Raw genomic sequence first — 25,409 nt, 5'->3', positions numbered from 1 at the left:
CTTTAACTTCCTATTCTAATTTCCTTAACATAGAATTTAAGTTACAATTCACAGTGGTTTTTTCTACTTTCAAATAAATAGTTTTACCAAGTAATAATTTATAAAAAAAATAATTTGAAACAGAGTTTCTATTTCACTATTCACTTGTATCTTTTTTATAGCGCTTGTATTGTGTTTAGAAGTCTTGAATTTGTCTCAAACGAGTTGGACAGTTGTATTGAAATATTCCATTCTGAATAAATGCTGAAAATAAAGAAAAACAAATGATATTACAATATATTGATACATTGTACTCAAAATCATTAATTTGGAATAAAGAATGTATTGAAAAAAATAAGATTTAATATTTCTTTTACCTTAATCATATTTCCTTATATATCCTGCGAGAAAGTAATTGCATCTGTTTTCAGAGTACGTTTTTCTCATTTGTTGTAATATTTCATTCCGCAGTGTTTAATTTCTTTAATGTAACGTTTCAACTTTTCTACTCCGTAGCTTTTTGGTTGTAATTTCCTCATCAATGTCTGAATAAATCCTGAAAATAAAGAAAAAGAAATCATATTATTATATATTGATACATTGTCCACAACAACATTAATTTGGAATAAAGAATGTATTAAAGAAAATAAGATTTAATATTTCTTTTACCTCAAACGTATTTGCTGATATATCCTGCGAGAATGCTCATCAATGTCTGAACAAATGCTGAAAATAAAGAAAAAGATATCATATTATTATATATTGATACATTGTCCACAACAACATTAATTTGGAATAAAGAATGTAAGAAAATAAGCTATAAAATTAGTTTTATCTTAAACATACTTCCAGATATATCTTGTAAGAAAGTAACTGCATTCAATTTCCACATGTTTTTCACTATATCCTACACCTGTCAAAACGAACTACAGATTTCTAAAAGCAATAATATTAAAACATATGGCGTCCAAAAGACACAGCATCTAAACGGCACGGCGTCCAATAGGAACGTGCCAGAACGCGTCCAATCGGACCAGCGTCCAAAAGGAACACGTCAGAACCCGTGCAATCGGTTCGGCGTCCAAAAGGAACGTATCCAATCGGCACGGCGTCCAACAGTGAAGTAATGGAGATTATCAAGAAAAAGAAATGTAATTCACACAATATATTGTCGGACTACATGTAATTAATATTATTTCGTACAGTTGTCAAGAAATTTAGTGAATTCCTTTTTGTAAGATTTTAGGTTATATTTGCCTATGGTGAAATAAAACTAATTCACAGGAATTCAATTTCCTTTTCTATCTTTTCTGCATAAGTCTTCTTTGCTTCTAAATGTTTTAATCCTTTTTCTAATTAGCGTGAACAATGGAATATTACAGTTGGAATATTAAACATTGTACATATTCTTCAATACATTCTTTATTCCAAATTAATGTTGTTAAGTACAATATATCAATATGTAATAATATGATTTCTTTTTCTATATTTTCAGTCATTGATGGGGAAATTACAACCAAGAAATGATGGTGTATCAAAGTTGAATAGATACATTGAAGATACTTTCCAGCGTAGAATGAAATACTAGGACGAACGACAAAGACGTACTCTCCAAACAGATGCAATTACTTTCTTGCATGATATATCTGGAAATATGTTTAAGGTAAAGAAATATTAAAGCTTATTTTCTTCAACACATTCTTTATTCCAAATTAATGTTGTTGAGTACAATGTATCAGTATATAATAATATGATTTCTTTATCTTTATTTTCAGTATTTATTCAGACATTCATGAGGAAATTACAAGCATAAAATTATGGAGCAGAAAAGTTGAGTAGATTCATTACAGATATTTTCCAGCATGGAATTAAATACTAGGACATATAACAAAAACATACTACGCAAGCAGATGCAATTACTTTCTTACAAGATATATGTGGAAATATGTTTAAGGTAAAAGAAATATGAAACCATCTTTTCTTCAATACATTCTTTATTTCTAATTAATGTTTTTGAGTACAATGTATCAATATAATATGATTTCTTTTTGTTTATTTTCAGGATTCATTCAGACATTGATGAGGAACTTCCAACCAAAAAATTATGGAGTAGAAAAGTTGAATAGATCCATTAAAGGAATTAAACAGTGTGGAATGAAATGCTAGGACAAATAACAAAAACATAATCTGAAGACAGATGCAGTTACTTTGTTGCAAGATATATGTAGAAATATGTTTAAGGTAAAAGAAATATTAAATCTTATTTTTTTCAATACATTCTTTATTCTAAATTAATGTTGTTGAGTATAATGTACCAATATATAATAATATGATTTCTTCTTCTTTATTTTCAGCGTTTGAGCAGACACGGAGGGGAAAATTGCAACAGAGATATTATGGAGTAGAATTATTAAATAGATTCAGTGCATAAATTATTCAAGTAAGAGCAGTATTAAATTAGATAAGTTTGTCTTGCACGTTATAGACTTTAAAAACAATGTAATACCAGCATATTTCAAATAAATAGTTTAATAAAATAGATGAATACCTTAAACTTTAACTTCCTATTCTAATTTCCTTAACATAGAATTTAAGTTACAATTCGCTGTGTTTTCTTCTACTTGCAAATAAATAGTTTTACCAAGTAATAATTAATAAAAAAAAAATTTGAAACAGAGTTTCTATTTCACTATTCACTTGTATCTTTTTTATAGCGCTTGTATTGTGTTTAGAAATCTTGAATTTGTCTCAAACGAGTAGAACAGTTGTATTGAAATATTCCATTCTATTAAAATATTTATTTGAAATATGCTGGTTTACCCATTGTTTTTAAAGTCTATAACGTGCAAGACAAACTTATCTAATTTAATACTGCTCTTGCTTGAATAATTTCTGCATTGTATCTATTTAATACTTCTACTCCATAATATCCCTGTAGCAATTTTCCCCTCCGTTTCTGATCAAACGCTGAAAATAAAGAAGAAGAAATCATATTATATATTGCTACATTATACTCAACAACATTAATTTAGAATAAAGAATATATTGAAAAAAATTAGATTTAATATTTCTTCTACCTTAAACATATTTCTACATATATCTTGCAAGAAAGTAATTGCATCTGTTTGCATAGTATGTTTTTGTTATATGTCCTAGTATTTCATTCCATGCTGGAAAATATCTGTAATGTATCTATTCAACTTTTCTGCTCCATAATTTTATGCTTGTAATTTCCTCATGAATGTCTGAATAAATACTGAAAATAAAGAAAAAGAAATCATATTATTATATATTGATACATTGTCGACAACAACATTAATTTGGAATAAAGAATGTATTGAACAAAATAAGGTTTAATATTTCTTTCACCTTAAACATATTTCCAGATGTATCATGCAAGAAAGTAATTGCATCTGTTTGCAGAGTACGTTTTTGTCATTTGTCCTAGTATTTCATTCTACGCTGGAAAGTATCTTCAATGTATCTATTCAACTTTTATACTCCATCATTTTTTGGTAGTAATTTCTCTATTAATATCTGAAAATATAGAAAAAGAAATCATATTATTACATATTGATATATTGTACTTAACAACATTAATTTGAAATAAAGGATGTATTGAAGAATATGTACAAGGTTTAATATTCCAACTGTAATATTCCATTGTTCACGCTAATTGGAAAAAGGATTAAAACATTTAGAAACAAAGAAGACTTATGGAGAAAAGATAGAAAAGGATTTTCAACTACTTAATGTTAATGAATTAATGTTTTATTTCACCATAGGTAAATATAACCTAAAATCTTACAAAACGGAATTCACTAAATTCCTTGACAATTGTAATAGATAATATTAATTACATGTAGTCCGACAATATGTTGTGCCTGTTAACATTTATTTTTGTTGGTAATCTCCAGTACTCCAAAATTTTCTAGCGAAACACGTAGCACATGACAAAACGTATCGCGTTATGCAGCTGACGCGATATAACTGTAGAAATCAATAGGAACCGATGATTCCACTATTTTTCCACGTATTTTCACGATCAACCCCTTTTTTTACCGAAAATCACGAGTACTTTCCAATTTGTTAACGTGGGAAGGTGCCTATCATGAAAAATATGTTATTTTAAATATGACGCAATAAAATAGTAAAAAATCGAAAAAATCAATGTTTCCACTATTTTTCCACGCATTTTCATGATCAACCCCTTTTTTTACCGAAAATCACAAGTACTTTCCAATTTGTTAACGAGGGAAGGTGCTTATCGTGAAAAATAAGTTGTTCTAAATATGACGCAATAAAATAGTAAAAAATTGAAAAAATCATTATTTCCATTATTTTTCCATATATTTGCAGGATCGACCACTCTTTTTACTGGAAATCACGAATACTTTTCAATTTTTTAGCGAAGAAAGGTACTTATCATGAAAAATAAGTTGTTACGTAAACGGTTCAATAAAATTGTAAAAACCGATAAAATTGACAATTCGACTATTTCTCCATGCATTTACAGATGTCCGAGTAAGAGCAAACTGAAGGATGAATCGCTTATTTCATGAAGCAAATACAGTCAGGGAAACTACGTATAAGTTTTGACAGGTATAGGTTAGAGTGAACCACATCTTGAAAGTACTTATCGAATTTCATATTACAGGAAGTAGAATGCAAGATCGAATAATGTTGTCCAGTAATAAATACGCGAAAGTTTATTTGAGTTTAATAGAACATTTTATGTTGCTGACAATGGCATGGCATGGTACGTACATTCATACGTACTCTTGGCTACTCTTCCTAAAGTAGCATGTATCTCTGTACAAAAAGAAAAAGAGCATATAACAGTGGCTTTTCAATAATTGAATATGACAATCAAAATCAAAATGGGGGTATATTCGCCATTATTTGGTAAGTAATTTGGTGGATTCCAAGTATGGGTGCAGTTGAATATAATGTATCAATATATAATAATACGACTTTTTGTTCTTTTTCTATATTTTCAACATTTGTTCGAACATTGATGGAAAAATTACAACCAAAAAATTATGAAGTAGAAGATTTTGATAGATACATTGAACAAATTATCAAAAAAAGAGGATTATTAAATTAGATAAGTTTGTATTGTAAATGATAGTGTCAGAATATTTTAAATAAATAAATTAATAGGAGAAAATGAGACTTAATTTGTAATTTCCTGTTCCAATTTCCTTAATATAGAATTTAATTAACGGTTCGCATTGTCTTCTTCTAGCTGTAAATAAATACTTTTGTCGAGTGAAAATTCATAAATAAAAAAAAGAAGTTATAATATTGTTGTAATTACTTCACTATTCATTTTCATCTATTTTGTATCACTTGTATTGTATTTACAAATCCCAAATTCATTTCATCCGACTACAACAGTCCAACTGAAATATTCCAATACTCAATCCAATCCGAAAAGGTATTAAATAATTTAGAAACGATCTTATTCAAAGAAGACTTATGGAGAAAAGATAGAAAAGGAAATTCAATTACTATGAATTAATGTTTTATTTCACCATAGGTAAATATAACCTAAAATCTTACAAAATGGAATTCACTAAATTTCTTGACAATTGTAATAGATAATATTAATTACATGTAATCCGACAATATATTGTGCCAGTTACAATTCTTGTTCTTGATAATCTCCAATATTTCAAAATTTTCTAGCGAAACACAGAGATAGGTTTTGTTATGCTCCTGTCGAAACCGAGAATGTTTACTTTCTCAAACTATCAGCTGGTGTCAGCTGTCCGCTAGGCCAACGACCCGATGATGTCGTCTCTGTCAGTCATAGACAGGCGACGTCATTGGGTCAACAACCTCGCCAGGTGATCGACAACATAGTAACGACAATTTTCGAAAGAGTCGACTTTCGAGAACTTTAAAATATCTAATAACTGGAATCTGTAAATATTACGGAGAAGTCACATTACAAAATGCTGGTTGTGTTTTTTGTAGTTTGACACATGTTAGGTTATATGTATATAAATTACGAATTTTCCAATCGAATATTATCAAAGTGTTAAAAGAAGCAGTGGATTCCAAAGCATGAAATTAGTGTTTTTGGAATTTACGTGTTAAATACTGTTGATGAGATCGGGTCGCGGAATAAATATATATGGATGTGCATTTAGATTAATAGATTTAATATCATAATAGCATAAACAATGACATGTCGAAGATCTCAGATTATATTTACCAATAACGATATGACTGACTAGAGAGGAAAAGAGTTTCCAACGTTCTGTCCATAAATCTTCTTTGACAAGATTCTTTCCAAACGTTTTAATATCATTTCAGATTCGACTTAGCATTGGAATATTTCAATACAACTGTTCTACTCGTTTGACACAAATTCAAGATTTGTAAACAATACAAGCGCTATAAAAAAGATACAAGTGAATATTGAAATAGAAACTCTGTTTCAAATTATTTTTTTTATAAATTATTACTTGGTAAAACTATTTATTTGAAAGTAGAAGAAAACACTGTGAATTGTAACTTAAATCCTATACTAAGGAAATTAGAATAGGAAGTTAAAGTTTAAGGGATTCATCTATTTTATTAAACTATTTATTTGAAATATGCTGGTATTACATTGTTTTTAAAGTCTATAACGTGCAAGTCAAACTTATCTAATTTAATACTGCTCTTGCTTGAGTAATTTCTGCACTGTATCTATTTAATACTTCTACTCCATAATATCTCTGTAGCAATTTTCCCCTCCGTGTGTGATCAAACGCTGAATATAAAGAAGAAGAAATCATATTATTATATATTGCTACATTATACTCAACAACATTAATTTGGAATAAAGAATGTATTAAAGAAAATAAGATTTAATATTTCTTTTACCTCAAACATATTTCCTGATATATCCTGTGAGAATGTAATTGCATCTGTTTTCAGAGTACGTTTCTGTTATTAATCCTAGTATTTCATTCCACAATGTTTAATTTGTTTAATGGATCTATTCCAATTCTCTACTCCATAATTTTGGTGGTAATTTCCTCATCAATGTCTGCATAAATGCTGAAAATAAAGAAACAGAAATCATATTATTATATATTGATACATTGTCGACAACAACATTAATTTAGAATAAAGAATGTATTGAAGAAAATAAGATTTAATATTTCTTTTACCATAAACATATTTCCTTATATATCCTGCGAGAAAGTAATTGCATCTGTTTTCGGAGTACGTTTCTGTTATTAATCCTAGTATTTCATTCCACAATGTTTAATTTGGTTAATGGATCTATTCAAATTCTCTACTCCATAATTTTGGTGGTAATTTCCTCATCAATGTCTGCATAAATGCTGAAAATAAAGAAAAAGAAATCGTACTATTATATATTGATACATTGTCCACAACAACATTAATTTGCAATAAAGAATGTATTGAACAAAATAAGGTTTAATATTTCTTTTACCTTAAACATACTTCCAGATATATCTTGTAAGAAAGTAACTGCATTCAATTTCCACATGTTTTTCACTATAACCTATATCTGTCAAACGTTACACACAACCACTTGACCTTATCGTTAGATATATGGAATCATATACTTTAGCATGCATACGCATTCAAATAGCATAGAAATTTAAATCGACGAACAATAACACCATCTGCCGATTTCCAAAGGCAATGGTTATAAAAGATATGGCGTCCAAATGGCACGAATCCAAATGGCACGACGTCCAAACGGCACGACGACGTCCAAAAGGAACGCGTCCAATCGGTACGGCGTCCAAAAGGAACGCGTCCAATCGGCACGGCGTCCAAAAGGAACGCGTCCAATCTGAACCGTACAATCGGGACGCGTCCAATCGGTCGACGTCCAAGTGGGCATCACTCCTTCCGAACACATAATAAAATTGATTTTACCAAAAAACGCGAATAACTAAGCCGCTATCCACCGCGTTGAAAATCTAACCACGGAGCGACCACGAAACACGTCCGCTCTCCTCGACGCGTCGAGCGGGAGTCCAACCATATTTTTTGTTTTTCGTGGGGAAATCTTACATAAGACCCCCCGCCACCCGTGGGGGAGGACAGCGGGGGAGTGTCAGATTTCTACTGACTAAAACCCCACGGCGACCTCCTCAGGCGTATGGCAGAGGCTCCGGGACCTGATTACTATAACTCCGGAGCCTCCCCCGCGGGGGCCAGCGCCACTCCCAGCGTGGGAGGGAGACACCACTCTCCGCCCGGAGTCAACCGGCCCCCCAGAGGCGGACGGATATTGAGAACGGGGACCCCACCCGCCCGCCTCCGGATCCGACCGGGGTCCGGGCTCATTTCGTCCGGGACGGGAGGGTACACCGCGACCCCTCCCACCCTCACAAGTAACACCCCCCGTAAAATCTCACCAGGAGGCGGGAGGGCACGCGGGCCTACCCGCTACACTACCCCGTCCCGCATCCGTCGCGCCGGGGGGGCAAATAGCGAAAGCCGCCATCGCCCCCCCCCCCACACCCCTTATGGCGGCGGATCCCTGCGACGTCGTCGCGTCCCACGTCCGCGACCTCTCCGAGCAGGATCGTAGCTTTCACGATCCCGCTCGGACCTCTCCTTGAGGGCCATGACCTCCTCGCAGAATGTGGTCACGGACCTCCATTCTGTCTCGCCGGCAAGCATCTGTCTCACGACGCCTGCCGGCGAGAGATCCTCCCCTATTTCTGCCGTCAGGGCGTGGCGGGCCACCGCAAACAGTGAGCACTCCGCCAGCGTGTGCTGTGCGGCGTCCCTACAGAAACAACAGTGGAGGGTCCATTCCCTGTTCCTCCGGCACAGGAACTCCCCGAACACCCCGTGTCCGGAGAGCACCTGCGTGACCCGGAACGGCAGGGCGCCGTGGCCGCGGTCCCGCCACTCCGATATCATCGGCAGGACCGCCCCGACGGCGCGGGTTCCGGCGGCAGCCCCCTCTGTTAGGGATCTCTGCCACCTTTCCGCCGCGACCAGGCGGGCCTGGCTCCAGTGTTCCTCGACCGTCGGCCCCGGCGGGTCCTCCCCGGCCTGGCGGAGGGCTCGCGAATACCAGTAGCCCCGCACGATCCTGATGGCCAGCCGGCGCTCCACCCGCCGCAGCAGAGTGCAGCTGTGCCTACTGACCGCCAGATCGCCGGCCCATATCGGAGCCCGGTATAGGGCTATGGACCGGTCGATTCCCACGTATAGGCGACGAACCCTCACTCCTGGCCCCTCGAGGTTGGGCAACAGGCGGCCAAGATTGGTCGCCACCTGTTCCAATCGGGGAGCCAGGCGGTCGAAGTGAACATCGAATACGCCAGTGGCTGTCGAGATACAGACCGAGGTATCGAAGACCCCGGCCGATCACGATCCGGCACCCGTCGACCTCGAGCCAGAATTGGGCCGGAGGGGCTACCCCACACCGAGGCTCGAAGAACCACATGGCCTCGGTCTTGTGAGGAGCCAGCGCCAGACCCAGCGCCCGGATCGCTCTTCGCACGATGGCGACCCCTACCTCGGCACGGCGGCAGGTCCTTAACCAGTCCCGCCCGGTGGCCAGCAGGTAGTAGTCATCTGCGAATACCGTGGCCCACACCCCGGGCGGTAGGATCACCCGCAGCGCCGCGGTGTACCCCACGTTCCATAAGGGGGGGCCCAGTTTGGACCCCTGGGGCACACCGCATCCGACCTCCCTCCAGTGCAGCGTACCGTCCCGGCCCGTGTACAGTATCCACCTGCCATCCAGGAAGGCCCCGATGATCCTCTGCAGATACGGGGGACGTTGTGGTGAACCAGCGCCCCCCGTATCGTCCCATGGGGCAGGGTGTTGAACGCGTTTGTAACGTCCAAGGAGACGCCCAGCGCCACCCCACCCCGGGACGTAGCCGACTCGGCGAGGGTGCGCACCCGCTGGATAGAGTCGATGGTGCTGCGACCCTCGCGAAACCCGAAATGGATGTCGGCCAGATCGGGGCCAACGCTCGACAGGTGGTGGACCAGGCGGTTTGCGATGACACGCTCGAAGAGCTTTCCCACCTCGTCCAACAGCACAATGGGCCGGTACGCAGAGGGAGAATCTGCGGGCCGTCCGTCCTTTCGGAGGAGGACCAGCCGCCCCTCCTTCCAAATCGAGGGGAACACCCCCTGCTCCAAAGCGGCGCGGATGAGGCGGCACAGCCTCGCACCTAGGGTGCCGGACGCGATAACCCAGGCGCGGCCCGGGATGCCTTCCGAGCCCGGGGCGGTGTCCTTGGCCCCGAGCCTCCTGACGGCATCGTCCAGCTCCTCCTCTGTGACCCCCAGGTCGGCGGACCAGGCGACGGGCTCCGCCGGCCCTTGCTGGTGGCGCGGGTGCGGCGTTCCCCCGCAACGGGGGAAGAGGGTGTCTATTACCCGCGTCAGCAGCTGGGAGTCCAGGCTCTCCGAGACCGGGGGCGCCCGTGCGCGGAGCTTGCCCATGACCATCCGGTAAGGGTGCACCCACGGGTCCTCGTCCAGAGAGCCCTGGAGCTCCTCCCACGCCCGGGATTTCGCGTCCCTGATGGCCTGCCTCAGGGCTACCACGAAGACCTGGTATGTGCCCCTCAGCAGATCCTCCCTCGCCGGGTCGCGGACTCGAGCCCTCCGGGCGCGCTGCCACTGGCGCCGGGCGTGCGGACACCCGGATCAGAGATCCGCAATGTCGCCCGACCACCATAACACCGCCCTCCGGGGGGCCAGGCGCGGGGCCCGGGGCATGGCCGTGTCGCATATTGCGGTCATCGCCTCCCGGAACCACTTAGCCTCCCCCACGACGTCCATGACCGGCCCGGCCGGAAGAGCTGGCCAGGCCACGGCAAGGGCTGCGGCCATCAGCATGTCCTTGTCCAGCCTCCTCAGCACCCAGCGACGCAGTGGCGGGCCACGCGCCGGCCTGGGGCCGGCGGGGAAGGAGTAGCCGAAGGTGATGTATAGATGATTACTCAGCGTCTCCCTCTCCGCCACCCTCCAATTTTGCACCATGCGCCCGGCCACAGGGGACGCCCAGCCCAGATCCATAATGGATTCCCCCTGAGCCCGAACGCAGGTGCTGGCGGAGCCCCTGTTCAGGAGTAGGAGCCCCGCGCCAGCCGCCCAGAGCAGTACCGCCCCTCCTCTTGCGTCGGTCCTCGGGGACTCCCAGCCTTCGGTCTTGGAGTTGAAATCCCCGAGGACCAACGTCGGCCGGGTGTGGGAGCTAACCACAACGCTCCCCACCCGGTCCAGGAACTCCTCGAACCGCTCCAGGGACCAGCTGGACCGCGCGTACACGCCCACCACTGCTACGCCCCCCCAGTCAACGGCCACGAAACCCCGCCCCCGTGCTAAGACATGGGCGGGCGGGGTGACGTGCCGACACCCCAGGACGATGGCGACGGACCGCGCCGCGTCGCCGAACCAGTTGGGTCGGTCCAGTACGCGGTACGGCTTCGACACCACCGCAACCTCAATCCGCCGCACGGCCAGGGTTTGTAGTAAAAGGTCCTGCGCCCCGACGCACAGTGGCGAGAATCGCCGAAAACGTGGACAAAAGTCAAAAAATGAAAATCGGAATTCTTGAAATCAGTTTAATGGAACTTGTTCATAAGGACTGTGTGCACAATGTTCTGACACTTTTAATGATTTTATTATTACCATTTAGCAGATATGAGCCTTCGAAGTTGATGATTTTGTGAAGTCAATTTCATCGGGCAAAGTTTAACATAATGCTGTTTATTATTTTTTAACTATTATATTCTTTCGCTAATATTGCCACTTTATATGATCCTTTTTGAATATAATTATGTAAGTTGCACAACAAAATGTTTATTTTTAACTGTGATACGCTGATAGGGTGCGCGTGTGCACAAAAATGTGAATAACTCAGAAGACCGCAAATTACCGCAAAATGTTTTTACAGATCCTTATTCAGGAAACTTCCAGCTTTAATTTAAGCCTAATTTGAACGTGTAGATCCGTGTAGAACACAACTTTGACCTTACGTAAACATTAAATATGTCCATTCTTTCTATTTCGTTCTATATCACAGTTAAAAATAAACATTTTGTTGTGCAACTTACATAATTATATTCAAAAAGGACCATATAAAGTGACAATATTAGCGAAAGAACATAATAGTTAAAAAATAATGAACAGCATTATGTTAAACTTTGCCCGATGAAATTGACTTCACAAAATCATCAACTGTGAAGGCTCATGTCTGCTACATGGTAATAATAAAATCATTAAAAGTGTCAGAACATTACGCACACATTCCTTATGAACAAGTTCCATTAAACTGATTTCAAGAATTCCGATTTTCATTTTTTGACTTTTGTCCACGTTTTCAGCGATTCTCGCCACTGTGCGACGGAGTGGTTGATGTTGGCCTGCTGGAAAGGACCCTTAGGCCCCATTGCGCGCCGGCTCCACCGCTGCCTCCACAGCTGCTCCTGCGTTGCTGGGGCCCGCTACCCCAGTGGGCGATGCAGTCGGGGACTGCTTCGCGCTCGTCTTTTTGGCGGAATTCTTCCGCCCTTTCTTCGCGGAAACCGACGGGCATCCTCTGGTCCCCATGCTGTGCCCCGCGGGCCGCATTGAATCGGTGCATAGCGGGCACCGCGGTGGGGCCGTACAGCCACTAGCTCGATGGTCCAGATCGCCGCAGTTGGAGCAGCGACCCGAACGATCGACCCCGCAGGGACACCGCTGCCTGACTTGTCCAGTCTCCAGGCAGCGGTAGCACTGCAGGGGGCAAGCCGCCAGGGCCTCGACCCGTGCTGAGGACCAGCCGACCCTCAGCCTCCCCGCGTCGACGACCTTGTTGGCAGCGGTGAGGGGGCACCTCACCCAGGTCCTCCCCAGGCCACGGGCTGGCGCGCGAATCTCCCCCACCTTGACCTCCCCCGCGGTGCAGGCTCCTCCGGCTGCCACCGCCACTGCTACCTCCTCCCGGGTGACCGAATCGTCGAGCCCCATGAGGCGGATCTCGCCCATCTTAACTGGGCACGCCACCCTAACCTCATCGGACCCGCGGAACACAGTTTGGAGGCGGCTAGCTAGGGCCGCCGCCTTTGCCGCCCTCTCCGTCCCGGCGATCTCCAGGACGAGACCGCCGGTGGCCGTGCGCCTGGGCCTGAGATCGGTGACGCCGATCTCCGCGAGGTCGATCTCCTGCCTGGCCCTGATCATGGGCTCACAGCAGGTGGTCTTCGCCCCGGGCGCGACCGTTAGCGTGACCGCCGAGGTTTTGGGGAGGCTGGCGAGGTGGGGCTTCTTTGTGGTCTCCTTTGCCGCCTTGCCCCCCGTGGTTCCCTCCTTTCGTGCGGCCGGGGGATTTGTCGTCCCGGCCGTCGTCCTCCTCCCCGTCTTCTTCGCCAGTGGCGGAGGGGGGGGGGGGGGCCTCTCCACACCCTTCTGCGCCGCCTCTGCCTTCTTGGCTTTGCGTCCTACCACCTTGGACCACGCCTCTGTCTCCTGGCGGTGGTCCTCCTGGATTTTTGCCATCCTTTCGGCAACGAACGAGCCGGAGGAGGCCGTAGGGCGGGAAAGCGCGCGAGTCTCAGCCGCCCCCGAACCCTTTTTCTGGGGCTGCGGAGTTCCCTGGATCTCGTGGGATCCCCGCTCTGTTGCCTCTGCCCCTTCCCCTGCCGTCCAGAGGTGGCAGGAGGGGGGCACCCGGCGGCGCCCACCGGGGGGTGGGGCCGAGCCCGATCCCCGACGAGTTCCCGCCGGAGTTCGGCCACGCTCCGCGGGACGAGCGCAGCGATGCCATCCATGAGCGCGGCCGTCCCCGACGCCCCGCTCCCCCCCTTGGCGGCCGGGGCCTCGTGCTCGGTGGGGTCGTCCACGGCCCGCCCCCCTCCGGTCGCGGCAGGCGACGGTGAACGCACCGGGGCGGGGTTCTCCGTCTCCTCCAACGTGGTAGCCCTCCGACAGCTCCTCTTCGGCCGGGCCTCCTGCTCCAGAGGGGACGCCGGCCGCGACGCCTTCCTAGAGCCAGGGGCGGCCGGGGCTTCTACCGCCGGGGGCCTCTTGCGCAGAGCCTTCAGCTCCCGCGGCAGCGTCGCAGTCTCCTCCCCTTGTGACGCTATTTTGGCGTCGCGGAGCTGTAATTGGGCCCGGAGTTCCTCCGTTTCGTGGTCGTCGCGGAGCCGCGCGGCCGTCGGCCCCAGCTCTACGTCGCGGGATGCCACCTGGGGTATCACCATCCCGCCTATCCTGGATAACCAGGTAGGTCCGTGGAGCGGGAATCCAACCTAACTTAACCTTTTTTCTTTTTTTTTTTACGCGGGGGAAATCTTCGAAAGACGCCCCCAGCCCTTCTGGGGAGGAGCCGAGGGTAGTGCCGGATTTTTACCGGCTAAAACCCCCACGGTGGCCTACGCTGTGTGTTGGGGGGGCCCCGGGACCTCTGACGAACAGCACCGGGGCCCAAACACCCATGGCGCGTTGTCGCCGCCTTGCTCGGGGGAGGGTCTAGCTTTGGCCCTCCCCCTACGTGCCCAACTCCGCCGCCATCGGGGGTCACACCCGATGACGGCACTCCTCGGGCCGCGTGCAATAGAGACCGAGGCCCCAGCCCATCGCAGCGGTGGTGGTCCACAGGGGCGGCAGGCGGTGGTGGTAAGGTCGAGGTGGATGTATAGATGGTCACTAAGTGTGACCGCCTCTTCCAGCACCCACCATCTCTGCACCATACGAGCGGCCAGGGGAATAGCGAAAGACAGATCGACTATAGACTCCCCCTGGGCACGCACGCAGGTGCTAACGTACCCCACATTGAGCAGGTGGAGTCCTAGCGCCGCCGCCCAATTTACGACCGCCCTGCCTCTCGCGTCTGTCCTCGGGGAGCCCCAAAGTGACGCATGGGCATTAAAGTCCCCAAGGGCTAGCACTGGCTGGGGGAACAACGGGAGACAAGCTCCCCCACCCGGTCCGGGTACTGTTCATATTGCGCGAGAGGACATCTGGGCGGGGCATAGAGCCCCACCACCGCTATTTCACCCCACAGCACGCCGACGAACCCCCGGCCCCGTTCCAGTGGGGCCACGGAGCCGTCCTCGTCCCCGAACCAATCTGGTCTGTCGAGGACTCGGTACGGCTCCGCGGCCACCGCCAACCCAGCCTTCCACTCGGCCAGGGTTTGGAACAACATGTCCTGAGCCCTGGCCGAGTGGTTCAAGTTGGCCTGAAGTATAGGGCCCTTAGGCCCCATACCTAGGCTTTACGAGCCGCCTCCGCGGCATTTTTACTCGCCGACTTGGCAGGGGGATATTTCTTGCCCCCCTTCTTCGACTTCGCAGGCTTGGTCCTGGATGCCTGTTCCTTGGGGACTGTTCCTGTCCCTTCAACGGCACTCTTCTTCTTCCTCTGGGAGGAGGAGCGGGCACAACCTTTTGTTCCCAATCGATGCCCCGCGGGCCGCCCCAGGTCCGCACAGAGGGGGCACTGCGGGGTGGCGCTACACTTGCTGGCCACGTGGCCCGACTCGCCGCACGCATAGCAGCGGTCGGACCTATCAGCTTCGCAGTTGCATCGCTGCCTAACATGCCCTCTATCCAGGCAGCGATAGCACTGCAATGGCCGCGGTGGTAGCGCCTGTATTCTGGCCGAGGACCACCCGACCAGGACCCTTCCAGAGTCGGATAACTTTTTGAGTGCCGCTAGAGGGCATCTCGCCCAGACAGGATGGGTCCTTTGGGGGGAGGTGCGAATCTCCCCCAATTTAATTTCTTCAGCGGAGCAACCCCCCGCAGCGGCCAATGCGGCCGCCACCTCCGCCGGGGTAACCAAGTCGTCGAGACCGGTCACCCTAACCTCGCCCATTTTTATTGGGCGGGCAACCCTCACCTCGGTGAAACTGAACACCTGGCGGAGTCGGTCAGCCAACTTGGCAGCTTTCTCCGTCCTGTCCTCCCCAGGTAACTAGAGGACCAAGCCACCGGTCCGAGCTCTTCTGGGCATCAACGCCGTGATGCCCAGCTCCTCCACCTTGACCCGCTCCCGGGCCATGAGCATGGCCTCGGCGTATGAGACCTGAGCCTCGGCAGCTAGGTTAATGGTGACCGCCGCAGTACTAGGAGGGCCGGGGGCCTTCTGCCTGGCAAGTTGGGCCCCTTGCCCCTTAACCGCCGGTGCCGCCCCTCTCTTCTGCCCCTTCTGGGCAACTACCTTGGAGCTCTGGGTGGGAGGGGCCTTGGCCGCTGCCGCCTTCTTCTCTGCAGCTTTAGCGCGGCGACCGACCACCGTCACCCAGGTTCCATCCGCCGTCCTGCGATGTTCTTCGACAATACGGGCCATTGTAGCCTCCATAAGTGATCCCGGTTGGTCGGGTCCTGAGGAGGGCCCCGGCAACGGCTCCGTGGCAGGCAGGGTCCTATTCAGCACCCGCCTCTCAGCTTCCTTCCTCAATGCAGTGGGGATGGTCGCAGACGCAGCTCCCCCTTAACATGCTCCGCCCTCTTAGGCGGTGGCTGGACGGCTGCAATAGCGGCTTTGAACTCCGCCCGGAACCCCGACGGTCCCTTTTCGAGGAGAGCCGCAAATCCCCTCATCAGGTCGGGCTCGAGGCCACCAACCTTCCCCTCCTCTTTTCCAGGTGCAGCAGCTGGGATTGGGACTTGAACCACGGGACATTCAGGCGGGCAAGACGGTAAGTCGGAAGCTTCGACTGCGTCCTTTCTCCTTTTCCTGCACTCCTCTTCGCCAGACAACTGGCCGCTAGAGACTGATGCACCCATCAGCCACCCCTGGCGCTGACTCCAGGGGCGCCCTCATCACCGTGTACCGCAGCTTGGGGCTAGAGATTTTTTATAGCGGTTGTCATCCTCGCGGGCCGGCCAATGAAGGCAAGCCCCTCGTTCCAGCGAAACGTGACCACTGGGTTACGGTGTAATTGCTTGGTCACTCCGGGTTTGCTACCCGCACCCGACCGCCACGCAGCCTGGCCCCTGGAGAACTGAACGACGCTGCAGCCACCTTTTTGCCCCGCCGACCCAGGCCTTACCGGCAAGGGAGGCACTGCCAGGATCCGTAGGTCCCACCGGCATCGCCCCGGGTCATCTGCGGGGCTACTTCGACAGCAGCAAACGCCCCCCTTTCAGTCGCCTTGTACGACAGGCAGGGGTTAACGTGTCTGTATTCTATCCCCCAGTCACAGGGGAGATTTTGATGGCTTTTCCTTCCCTTGGTGTTTGGTCCGCGGGAGCTATTTTATTTCACTCCTACCCTCCATGCACTCCGAAAAGTGCATGGCGAGCATTCCCCTATCCGCCACCTGGGGACGAGCCACGTCGGGGTATCACCTCCCCGCCCAACCAGTACACTTGGCCAGGTCCGTGGGTGCCCCTGAATCCTTTTTTTTTTCTTTTTTTGGTTCAGTTGGAAGAGGAAATGCGATTGCGCACGCGCGGGTTGGTTCCCCTTTTCGTCTATTCGGCTAGAGGGGACCCGGGCAGTGTGGGACTCATGTCCGCCCTGAATGGGCAGCCTGGCGCCCGTGAGGTGAGGGCAAACCCAAAGAGGCAACGCCATAAGGGGGCAACCTGGCAACCCAACCCTTAAGGGTTGAGTTTAGCCCAAGTGTAGGCCACAGCCCTGAAGGGGCGACCTAGACGGGCAGCTCAGAGTGGGCACTCCCGAGGCTGGACATACTACCCACTAAAACCTCTCCCCTAACGTGGGCCGCCGGCACCTTTTCACTCGTTAGAATTCATAAAGGAATACCAGCGTAAAGCCACAACGAAGCTTCGGCACCTCAACGCATTTCGCGTTATTGCGGCCGCCCGCAATAACGCCATGCGCTAGGCACGTGGGGCATCCGCAGATCCACGCCGTTGCACCTCCGATCCAGCGGTAGGACATTCTCAACCTGTATGGTAAGGCACAGGATTTTTCTTCGGCCACGACCAGGAACCGAAATAAGCTCATTCCGGCTGGTCGCGCCATGTGTTCACCTGCCAGGGCAGGAGCTTGCTCTTCGACACGGCCAGGAACCGGGACATCGTATCTCCACTGCTGACCGTGTCCATCTTCGTCCACTCTGTTTGGTTGATAATGATGATGTGGCTTATCCTTGCAGTCATCACGCCCACCTGACCTTCCACGAGGACAGGCCATTTTTCTTCGGCCACGACCAGGAACTGGAGCTCCTGCTCAACGGGTGGTCACGCCATGTGTTCACCTGTTTTAACAGGGCTTGCTCTTCAGCACAGCCAGGGCCCGGGGCGAGTTCTTTCCCCGGTTGACTGTGCTACATCTTGGTAGGCTGCGATCCTCGATGACCTGTCCCATACATACTTTACACACACACACACACGCTCATGACAAGCATAGCGCTTCGAGTAGCGCTTCGAATGCCCCAAATATGCAACGATAAATAATGAATAAATAATGAGTAAAGAATAAATGAATAAGTAAATGAATAAATGAATGAGTGAATGAATAAATAAATAATGAATAATGAATAGGAATTAATAAGCACATGAAGCCCATGAATAGAATAGAGGAGCCCATACATTCAATAACAGCTGTCATAATATGCATACTAAACATACTAAACATACTAAAACTGGTTAAATCAAATCACAAATACAACGGGAAATAAATATATATATATGCATCTAATGCATCTAATGCAATATAGCAGTTAATGAATAGTTAACAGTAAAAGAAACAGTAAGCAATATGAGAACGTGAGATACTGTGAAGTAAACATGAGTAGTATTGCACGCAAGCAGGCAAGCGAGCATATGTGAACTGGACATAAGCAAATGAAAAACAAAACCTCCAAAACCTAAAACGTCAAACATACATACATACAGCCGAGCAGCCAAATAGCAGAAGAGGAATATTTAACATTCAACACTAGCGCACAATATAATCACATAAAATTAAACTCAAGATAAACCATAAATTTGAGATGAAATAAACCAAGGATGTGAACCGAGAAGTAAAATAAAGTCGCCAGACAGATAGCAAATAGCAAGCCAGCCATGAGAGAAGATGAGCAAACATAACAACAGAGAATGCTACTAATTATTATCAGAGGTAAAGGCAAATAAGGTACAGTACAAAATATAGAATATAGGGTATAACCAGAAAGTAAGCTGGGAAGAAAATAAATAGGTGAGCGTAATGTAATACTAATAATTGAAACCATTCATTGAAACTATTAAGTTACTTAAATTTACTTGCAGGAACATTTACGCGACCACAACCTCAACGTGGTTGGCAAGCGAACATGATGGAGTACAATCAATGATCAAATGAAGGCAATAAAAAACAATTAGAAATTATTGCGAGCAAATCATCAATAAAGATAAGTAGCAACATATACCTCATAATTAGAATAATAGGAAGAGACAGAACTGTTAACATCAGAAATTAACCATAGTATTAAATGTAAAATGTAACATAATCCTAGTCAATTTGCAGGAAGCCCTAACGCTAGCCAATGGAAGTGGAGGTAGAGTGTAATTAACGGATAACAGGAGAAGAGAATACCCATCTAATATAATATGGGGAGCACATGAGACCTAAATCGGCATAAACCATAAGGCAGATCAAACAATTCAAATAGTTATAAATTGAGTAGATTAGATTGTTACTGGATTATAATACCGCTCCGATAAGTATGGTATTAATATTTATACTGATACAGGTAAGTCGATGCAATATAGCGCGTGGTGAAAACTAATCAATAATAAACACTCAATAGTAAACCCCACATACAACCATATTACTACTAAATCATAATATAAAGGAACAGGAAAACTAAACTACACTACAATAGATCAAAATTACTATGAACTGTGACCCTTTCGGGGTTTCACTCTATAGAAAACGGATGTCGCAAAATACAAGTCGCCAAATACAAAATTGTCGTTGGGCGCCAGCCACTGATTGTGGCAACCGAAACTCAAAAGAAGAAAGAAAGGTGTATTGGGGAATTCACAGTAGCGGGGATTCGGGCACTTTCGTCCGCATTATATCGCGGGAGAGTGCGCGAGGAGAAAATTGTGGAGGACAAGAAGGTGCAGGGTCGGGATGGGTTCTCGCGGGGTCTCTGCACGTTACGCGTAGTTTTATAAAAAAGGGGGTTCAAAACGAGAAGGGGGTCGTTGCCGAACTCAAACAATACAACCGTAATTAATATAATCAAAGGGCTCACCCAAAACGCCTCACACTAAACTCACACTCTAACACTCCTCAAAATCGCTTCCTTAATCTCACTCGATCAAAAATCTCTCTGTAACGCTCTCTATATCGTAGCCTTAGGCTCATTAACGGCTCGTCGCCGCCGCTGAGACGACGAGACCGTCGCGGGATATTTTTCGGAGGGGATGGGGTTTTGGAAGGGGGCCTTTTTCGGCACGGGCCTGATCGATTATCGATACTCGATACACCGGTGATCGGGTTCGATGGGGCTGATGGACTTCCTGCTGTGACGGGTGGGCTGAGGTCATCGGGCTCGGCGACAGATGGCTCTGGGTGGACGTTTTCGTCAATTTGGGCCGCTTCATCATAATTTCTGGAAACTCCACGTTGCTCCTTATTTGCTGGAGGGGTGGATCTGTCGCCGGCCTCGAAGCTCCTGTTGAGGGTGGTCCTCGTTATGCCAGTCCGTCGCCTCCATATGACCGACACCGGTGGGTGGGAGGAAAGGGGTGAGATGAGGGAAGGGTTATGGGTTAGTGTTAGGTGGGCGCATGGGTGGGGGAAGCGCAGCGATTGTAACGGGGGGGCACGGGTGTCACCACGTTACAACACCCCCCCGCCTTGACCGGAAACGGGGAATATAACAAAAGTGGAGCGAATGGCGAAAGGTGAGAGAAAAGAAATACAATAATCGGTGGGCTCTTAATCGCGGTCACTCATTCGTCCATGCTGCGCTCTCATGCAGGGGGGATCGCGGGTCTGAGCGACCCTCTTGTTGCCGTTGAATATTATGTTACTATTGATTGATGGACCTGCAATGAAAATGAATTAGTATCTGGCCAAACGAAAGAAAAGGGGGGAGAAGCTAAACGGTGGGTGGAGGAAGATTATATAATTTTACCTGCCTTTTGATTTGTGATGATTGTTGTGTCTAATTTATTTCGTGAGGAATAAGGGGGGGTTCGTCGTTGCAATGATGACTTCTGTTCCAAATACGCTGCTAGTCGGACGTTTTCGCGCGTTTGAATATCCATGGATCGGGAGAGGGACTCCGGGAGATTTTTCGCGAATGGGAGGCCGGATCACGATCATGGATCATTTGAATATCTTTGGATTGAGAGAGGGACTCTGGGAGATTTTTCGCGGGAGGCCCCGATGGGGCGGGAAGGAGCACGAAGGGTCGGAATAAGGGAATGGGTTAGGGAGGGCTCTAGAGTATAGGATCACGAAGACCAAGGGGGGGAAGAAAGAGAGAGAAAAAGGAGGACAAGGAGAGAAGGAACAAAGGAGAGAAGAGAAAGAAAAGAGAAAAGGGGAAAGGAGGGAAGGTTTAAGGGAGGTTGCGGGGTTTAGAAATTTTAATGGACATCAGGGGTGGAGGGGGGATTCTGAGGGACATGAGGGACATGAGGGATGGGATTTCGGGGGGTTGGAAGCGTGTAGGATAGGGGTACTGAGGGAATGAGGGTTCGGCTTGGGGGTAACGGGCCAATGTTTGGTGGAGGAATTTCAGGGATTGAGGATGGGGTGGTACAACTGGTGTTGGAGTGGGTGAGGGGTTCTCCTGGCTTTCCCTGCGGGCCGCTGCGGTCCGTAGGGCAGCTAGGTGGGGGTCTGTTGGGGTGTTGGGGTGTGGAGAAGGGATGGGGTGTTGAACCGGGATAGGGATGGGGATGCGACGGATGGCCGCTCTTAATTTTGTCAATTGGGGCCTGTGGGGTGGGGGGGGGGGGGTTGGGATGGGGTTAGGGGTTCGGGTGTCGAGGGAAGTTCAGGGGTGGATGGGGTAGGAGGGGGAGTGGGGGATGGGGAAGGCGTAACGTAATCGGACTCAGACGAGTCCGTCTGCACGGCCACCTCTGCCGTTTTGGGCGGCGGTTGACCCCTATATAGCCGCGGTCGCCGCGGCGCCGGCCACATCCGGCGGGCCCTGCTTCCCCGACCTCGCCCTCCTCGTCGTGGTGCAAACATACCTCAACCTGTTGGGAGCGTCAGTGTGTCAGCGGGGGGCTTCTTATTTAGGGGCGACTTGAGAGGTGGAGGGCTATTGTTGTTGGTGGTTACGCAACATTACTCGCAAGTATCAAAATTGTTTCATCTCATTGGATTGGCCCGAGCGTGGAGGCAAGAACAACCGCTGAAATGGTCGCATTATAGTGGGTTCTTGATAGCCGGGTCGGGAGCCAAATTTGTTGTTTAAGTATCGTCGATACGTAGGAGTTTTCTGGGTCGGGGAACAGGCCGGGACATGAGGGGAGGTATCGAGGGTTGGTCAGTTTTTATTACATTTACTGAAGGGTTTAAGGGGTATTTTCGGGGTCGTCCTCGTCCTCGACGAGGGGGTGGAGCAGGAGTTTGTTGGGAGGGTATGATTTGCGTAGGGTTTGGGGGTATTTGGACTTTTCGGGGCCTTCCTCGTCCGCGACGAGGGGGTGGAGTAGGAACGGGTACGGGCATCATAATTTGGGTATTATTTGGAGGTGTTTGTATTTTTCTAGGTCTCCCCCGCCCTCGACGAGGGAGTAGGATAGGAGTAGGTGGTGCATTTATTATCGATGGAATGATTTGGGGTGTTTGGATTTTCCGAGGTCTTCCTCGTCCTCGACGAGGTGCTGTGGTGGGGATAGGCGAGGAAGGGGACAGTTGCGTGGTTGTTTGTTGGGCGGGGATGTCAGGGGTTTGTGATGAAGGTCCTGGTTGGGAAATATCATTAATATCTTGATTCGAAAAAGGGTTATCGGAAACTGAATCGTCAAAATTTGGAGGAGGTCTAAAGGGTTTGAGATCTTTTATATGAACTTTTGGAATGATATTACCAACTGAATCTTTTAATTCATAAACAACAGGGGAAAAGACTTTGGAAATGGTGTATGGACCTGAAAATTTAGGGGCGAGTTTGGACGCGAAATTGTGGGCTGCGGAGGAAAGGATTCGTTGGCGTCTCATGACGAGGTCGCCAATTTGGTATCGCTCGTCACGACGCCCACGATTGTAATAGGAGGCTTGCCGATAAGAGGCTTTTTCTAAATTCCGGTGGACTATATCATATAAAAGGGTTAAACGCGAAATGCGGTTGGACCATTCTTGGGGATTTCGGGAAATTATTAAGGAATCGGATTTAATTTCGTGGCGGAGGTTTTGAATAGGACGGGGGTTTCGACCAAAATTGAGGAACGCGGGGGAGACGAGGGAAGAGGAATGTACGGCGGTATTATAGGCGAAACAAAATTCGGGGAGGTGTCTATCCCAATTTCGGTGGTCTTCTCCAATAAACGTCGTGATCATTGTTTTAAGGGTTCTATTGACTCTTTCAACGGGATTGGCTTGGGCGTGGTAGGGAGGGATTGTCGTCTGTTTGATTCCGTACATTGTCAGTCTGTTCGTCACGTCTCTGTTACAAAATTCTGTACCGTTATCTGTAAGAAGGAATTTGGGGCATCCCCATCGGTGGAGGACAAGGGACTCAAAGGCAGAAAGGATTGGTTTGGCGGAAGCTTTATGGAGGGGTTTTACTTCTATGTATTTTGTAAAAAGGTCTTGAAAAACGAGGAGATATTTATTTTGGGATTTACTGGGAGGGAAGGGACCCATAATGTCAGCAGCCACGACGGTCCAGGGCGCCTCCACCGAGCGCTCCCGCATCAGCCCCGCCGGTGGCCGCTGCAAAACCTTACTTTGTTGGCATTGGAGACACCGTCTGACAAATTGGACTACGTCCTGGAACATTCCAGGCCAGTAGAAGTCCTGCGTCAGGCGGTAATAGGTCTTATCAATGCCAAGGTGACCGGATTGGGGGGGATCGTGGGCGTCAGAAAGGGCTTTTTGGCGTAAGGAAAGGGGAAGGACTAATTTCCAACCGTCAAGGTCGGGGACGATGGGATCTAGGAGGGAATTAGGACGGTGGTAATATAATCTGTTGTCTTCAATAGTCCAGTCGGGATATTTGGAGGGAAAATCACTAACATCACGGAGTTTATTGGAGTACCATGGGTCAGGGTCATTGCCAACGGCAGCCATGCCGTCTATGGGGTCGCCGTACATTCGGGAGAGAGCGTCTGGCACGACGTTGTGGGTTCCCCTACGGTGCACGATTTTCATAGGTTGGCCTTGAAGGGTCAAGGCCCAACGGGCTAATCGTCCTGTGGGGTCTTTAAGGTGGTGAAGCGACCGGAGGCTGTTATGGTCCGTCACCACGGTGACTTCGGAACCTTCAATGTAGGGGCGGAATTTTTGGGTCGCCCACACGACGGCCGGACACTCCCTTTCCGTTACGGAATAGTTTCTCTCCGCGCGGGTGAGGGAACGGCTAGCGTAGGCTATCGGGTGCTCTTCACCGTCTACGATCTGTACGAGAACTGCCCCGATAGCCGTATCGCTAGCGTCTGTTTGGAGGGAAAAGGGAAGGGTGAAATCGGGACGAGCCAAGACGGGAGTTTTGATGAGGGCAATTTTTAAGGTTTCAAAAGCGGACGCTTGCTCGGGACCCCATTCCCAAGCAACATCTTTCTGTAAAAGGCGGGTAAGGGGAGTTTGGTCTTTGGAAACATCTTTTAAAAATCGGGAATACCATTTTACCATGCCGAGGAAACATCGGAGTTGTTTAAGGGTTGTGGAAGGAGGGTATGAAAGGATGGGTTCTATTTTTTCGGGGTCGGCTAACATGCCGTCTTTATTTATCAGGAAACCAAGGTATCGGACTTCGGAACAGCAAAATTCACTTTTTTCACGGTTGATTTCAAGGTGGACTTCTTTCAAACGGGTTAGGACTTTCGTGAGCCATTCTAGATGCTCCTCGTACGTGTCGGTCGCGATTACTACGTCGTCTAAATACGCAAAAATATGGGGTTCCCAATCGGGGGTAATCAATTTATCCATAATACGTTGGAATGTTGCGGGGGCGTTGGTGAGTCCATAGGGCATGCGGGTGAATTGAAAAAGATCTCTACCGGGGACTGCAAACGCGGTAATTTCTTTACTGGAGGGATCAAGGGGGACTTGGAAATACGCTTGGCTAAGGTCTAATTTGGAAATGTAACGGGCAGTTCGGAGGCTGTCCAGGATACGGTTCATACTAGGGAGGGGATAGGCGTCTTTTTTAGTGACTTTATTAACGTCACGGTAATCTATGCAAAATCTATAGGAGCCGTTGGGTTTGGGAATTAGGACGGGACGACTGCACCAAGCACTAGAGGAGGGTTCAATTATGCCCGCCTGGAGCATGGAATCAACTTCTTTTTGGGCAGCTTCTAAAACGCGGGGAGCCATACGAC

The 25,409-nt window shown here is 47.8% G+C and overlaps 3 long non-coding RNA genes across 8 annotated transcripts; 2 read left to right on the top strand and 1 right to left on the bottom strand.

Moving 5' to 3' along the window:
• Positions 1-215: 215 nt before the first annotated feature.
• LOC123987707 lies at positions 216-4,287 on the bottom strand. 2 transcript variants are annotated; one of them, XR_006829309.1, is made up of 3 exons: positions 3,840-4,287; positions 3,349-3,516; positions 216-243 (listed from the first exon to the last, which is right to left on the bottom strand). It is a non-coding gene; the product is annotated as an uncharacterized LOC123987707 (long non-coding RNA). The 2 variants fall into 2 exon arrangements; XR_006829308.1 differs by lacking the exon at positions 216-243 and adding an exon at positions 3,204-3,235.
• Positions 1,038-2,078, top strand: LOC114882511. 3 transcript variants are annotated; one of them, XR_006829305.1, is made up of 4 exons: positions 1,038-1,130; positions 1,475-1,642; positions 1,755-1,933; positions 2,042-2,078. It is a non-coding gene; the product is annotated as an uncharacterized LOC114882511 (long non-coding RNA). The 3 variants fall into 3 exon arrangements; XR_006829306.1 differs by lacking the exon at positions 1,038-1,130 and adding an exon at positions 1,147-1,161; XR_006829307.1 differs by lacking the exon at positions 1,038-1,130 and adding an exon at positions 1,183-1,378.
• On the top strand, positions 3,524-5,070 carry LOC123987708. Of its 3 annotated transcripts, XR_006829312.1 has the most exons (4): positions 3,524-3,764; positions 4,496-4,581; positions 4,637-4,884; positions 5,031-5,070. It is a non-coding gene; the product is annotated as an uncharacterized LOC123987708 (long non-coding RNA). The 3 variants fall into 3 exon arrangements; XR_006829310.1 differs by lacking the exon at positions 3,524-3,764 and having other exon boundaries at positions 4,351-4,581; XR_006829311.1 differs by lacking the exon at positions 3,524-3,764 and having other exon boundaries at positions 4,351-4,581; positions 5,028-5,066.
• The last annotated feature ends 20,339 nt before the right edge of the window (positions 5,071-25,409 follow it).

This window comes from Osmia bicornis, chromosome 4, assembly GCF_907164935.1.
Source record: "Osmia bicornis bicornis chromosome 4, iOsmBic2.1, whole genome shotgun sequence".
In the NCBI taxonomy this organism is placed as follows: Eukaryota; Metazoa; Arthropoda; class Insecta; order Hymenoptera; family Megachilidae; genus Osmia; species Osmia bicornis.
Note: the sequence above shows the minus strand (reverse complement) of the source record. Positions and strands in the feature narration are given on the sequence as shown.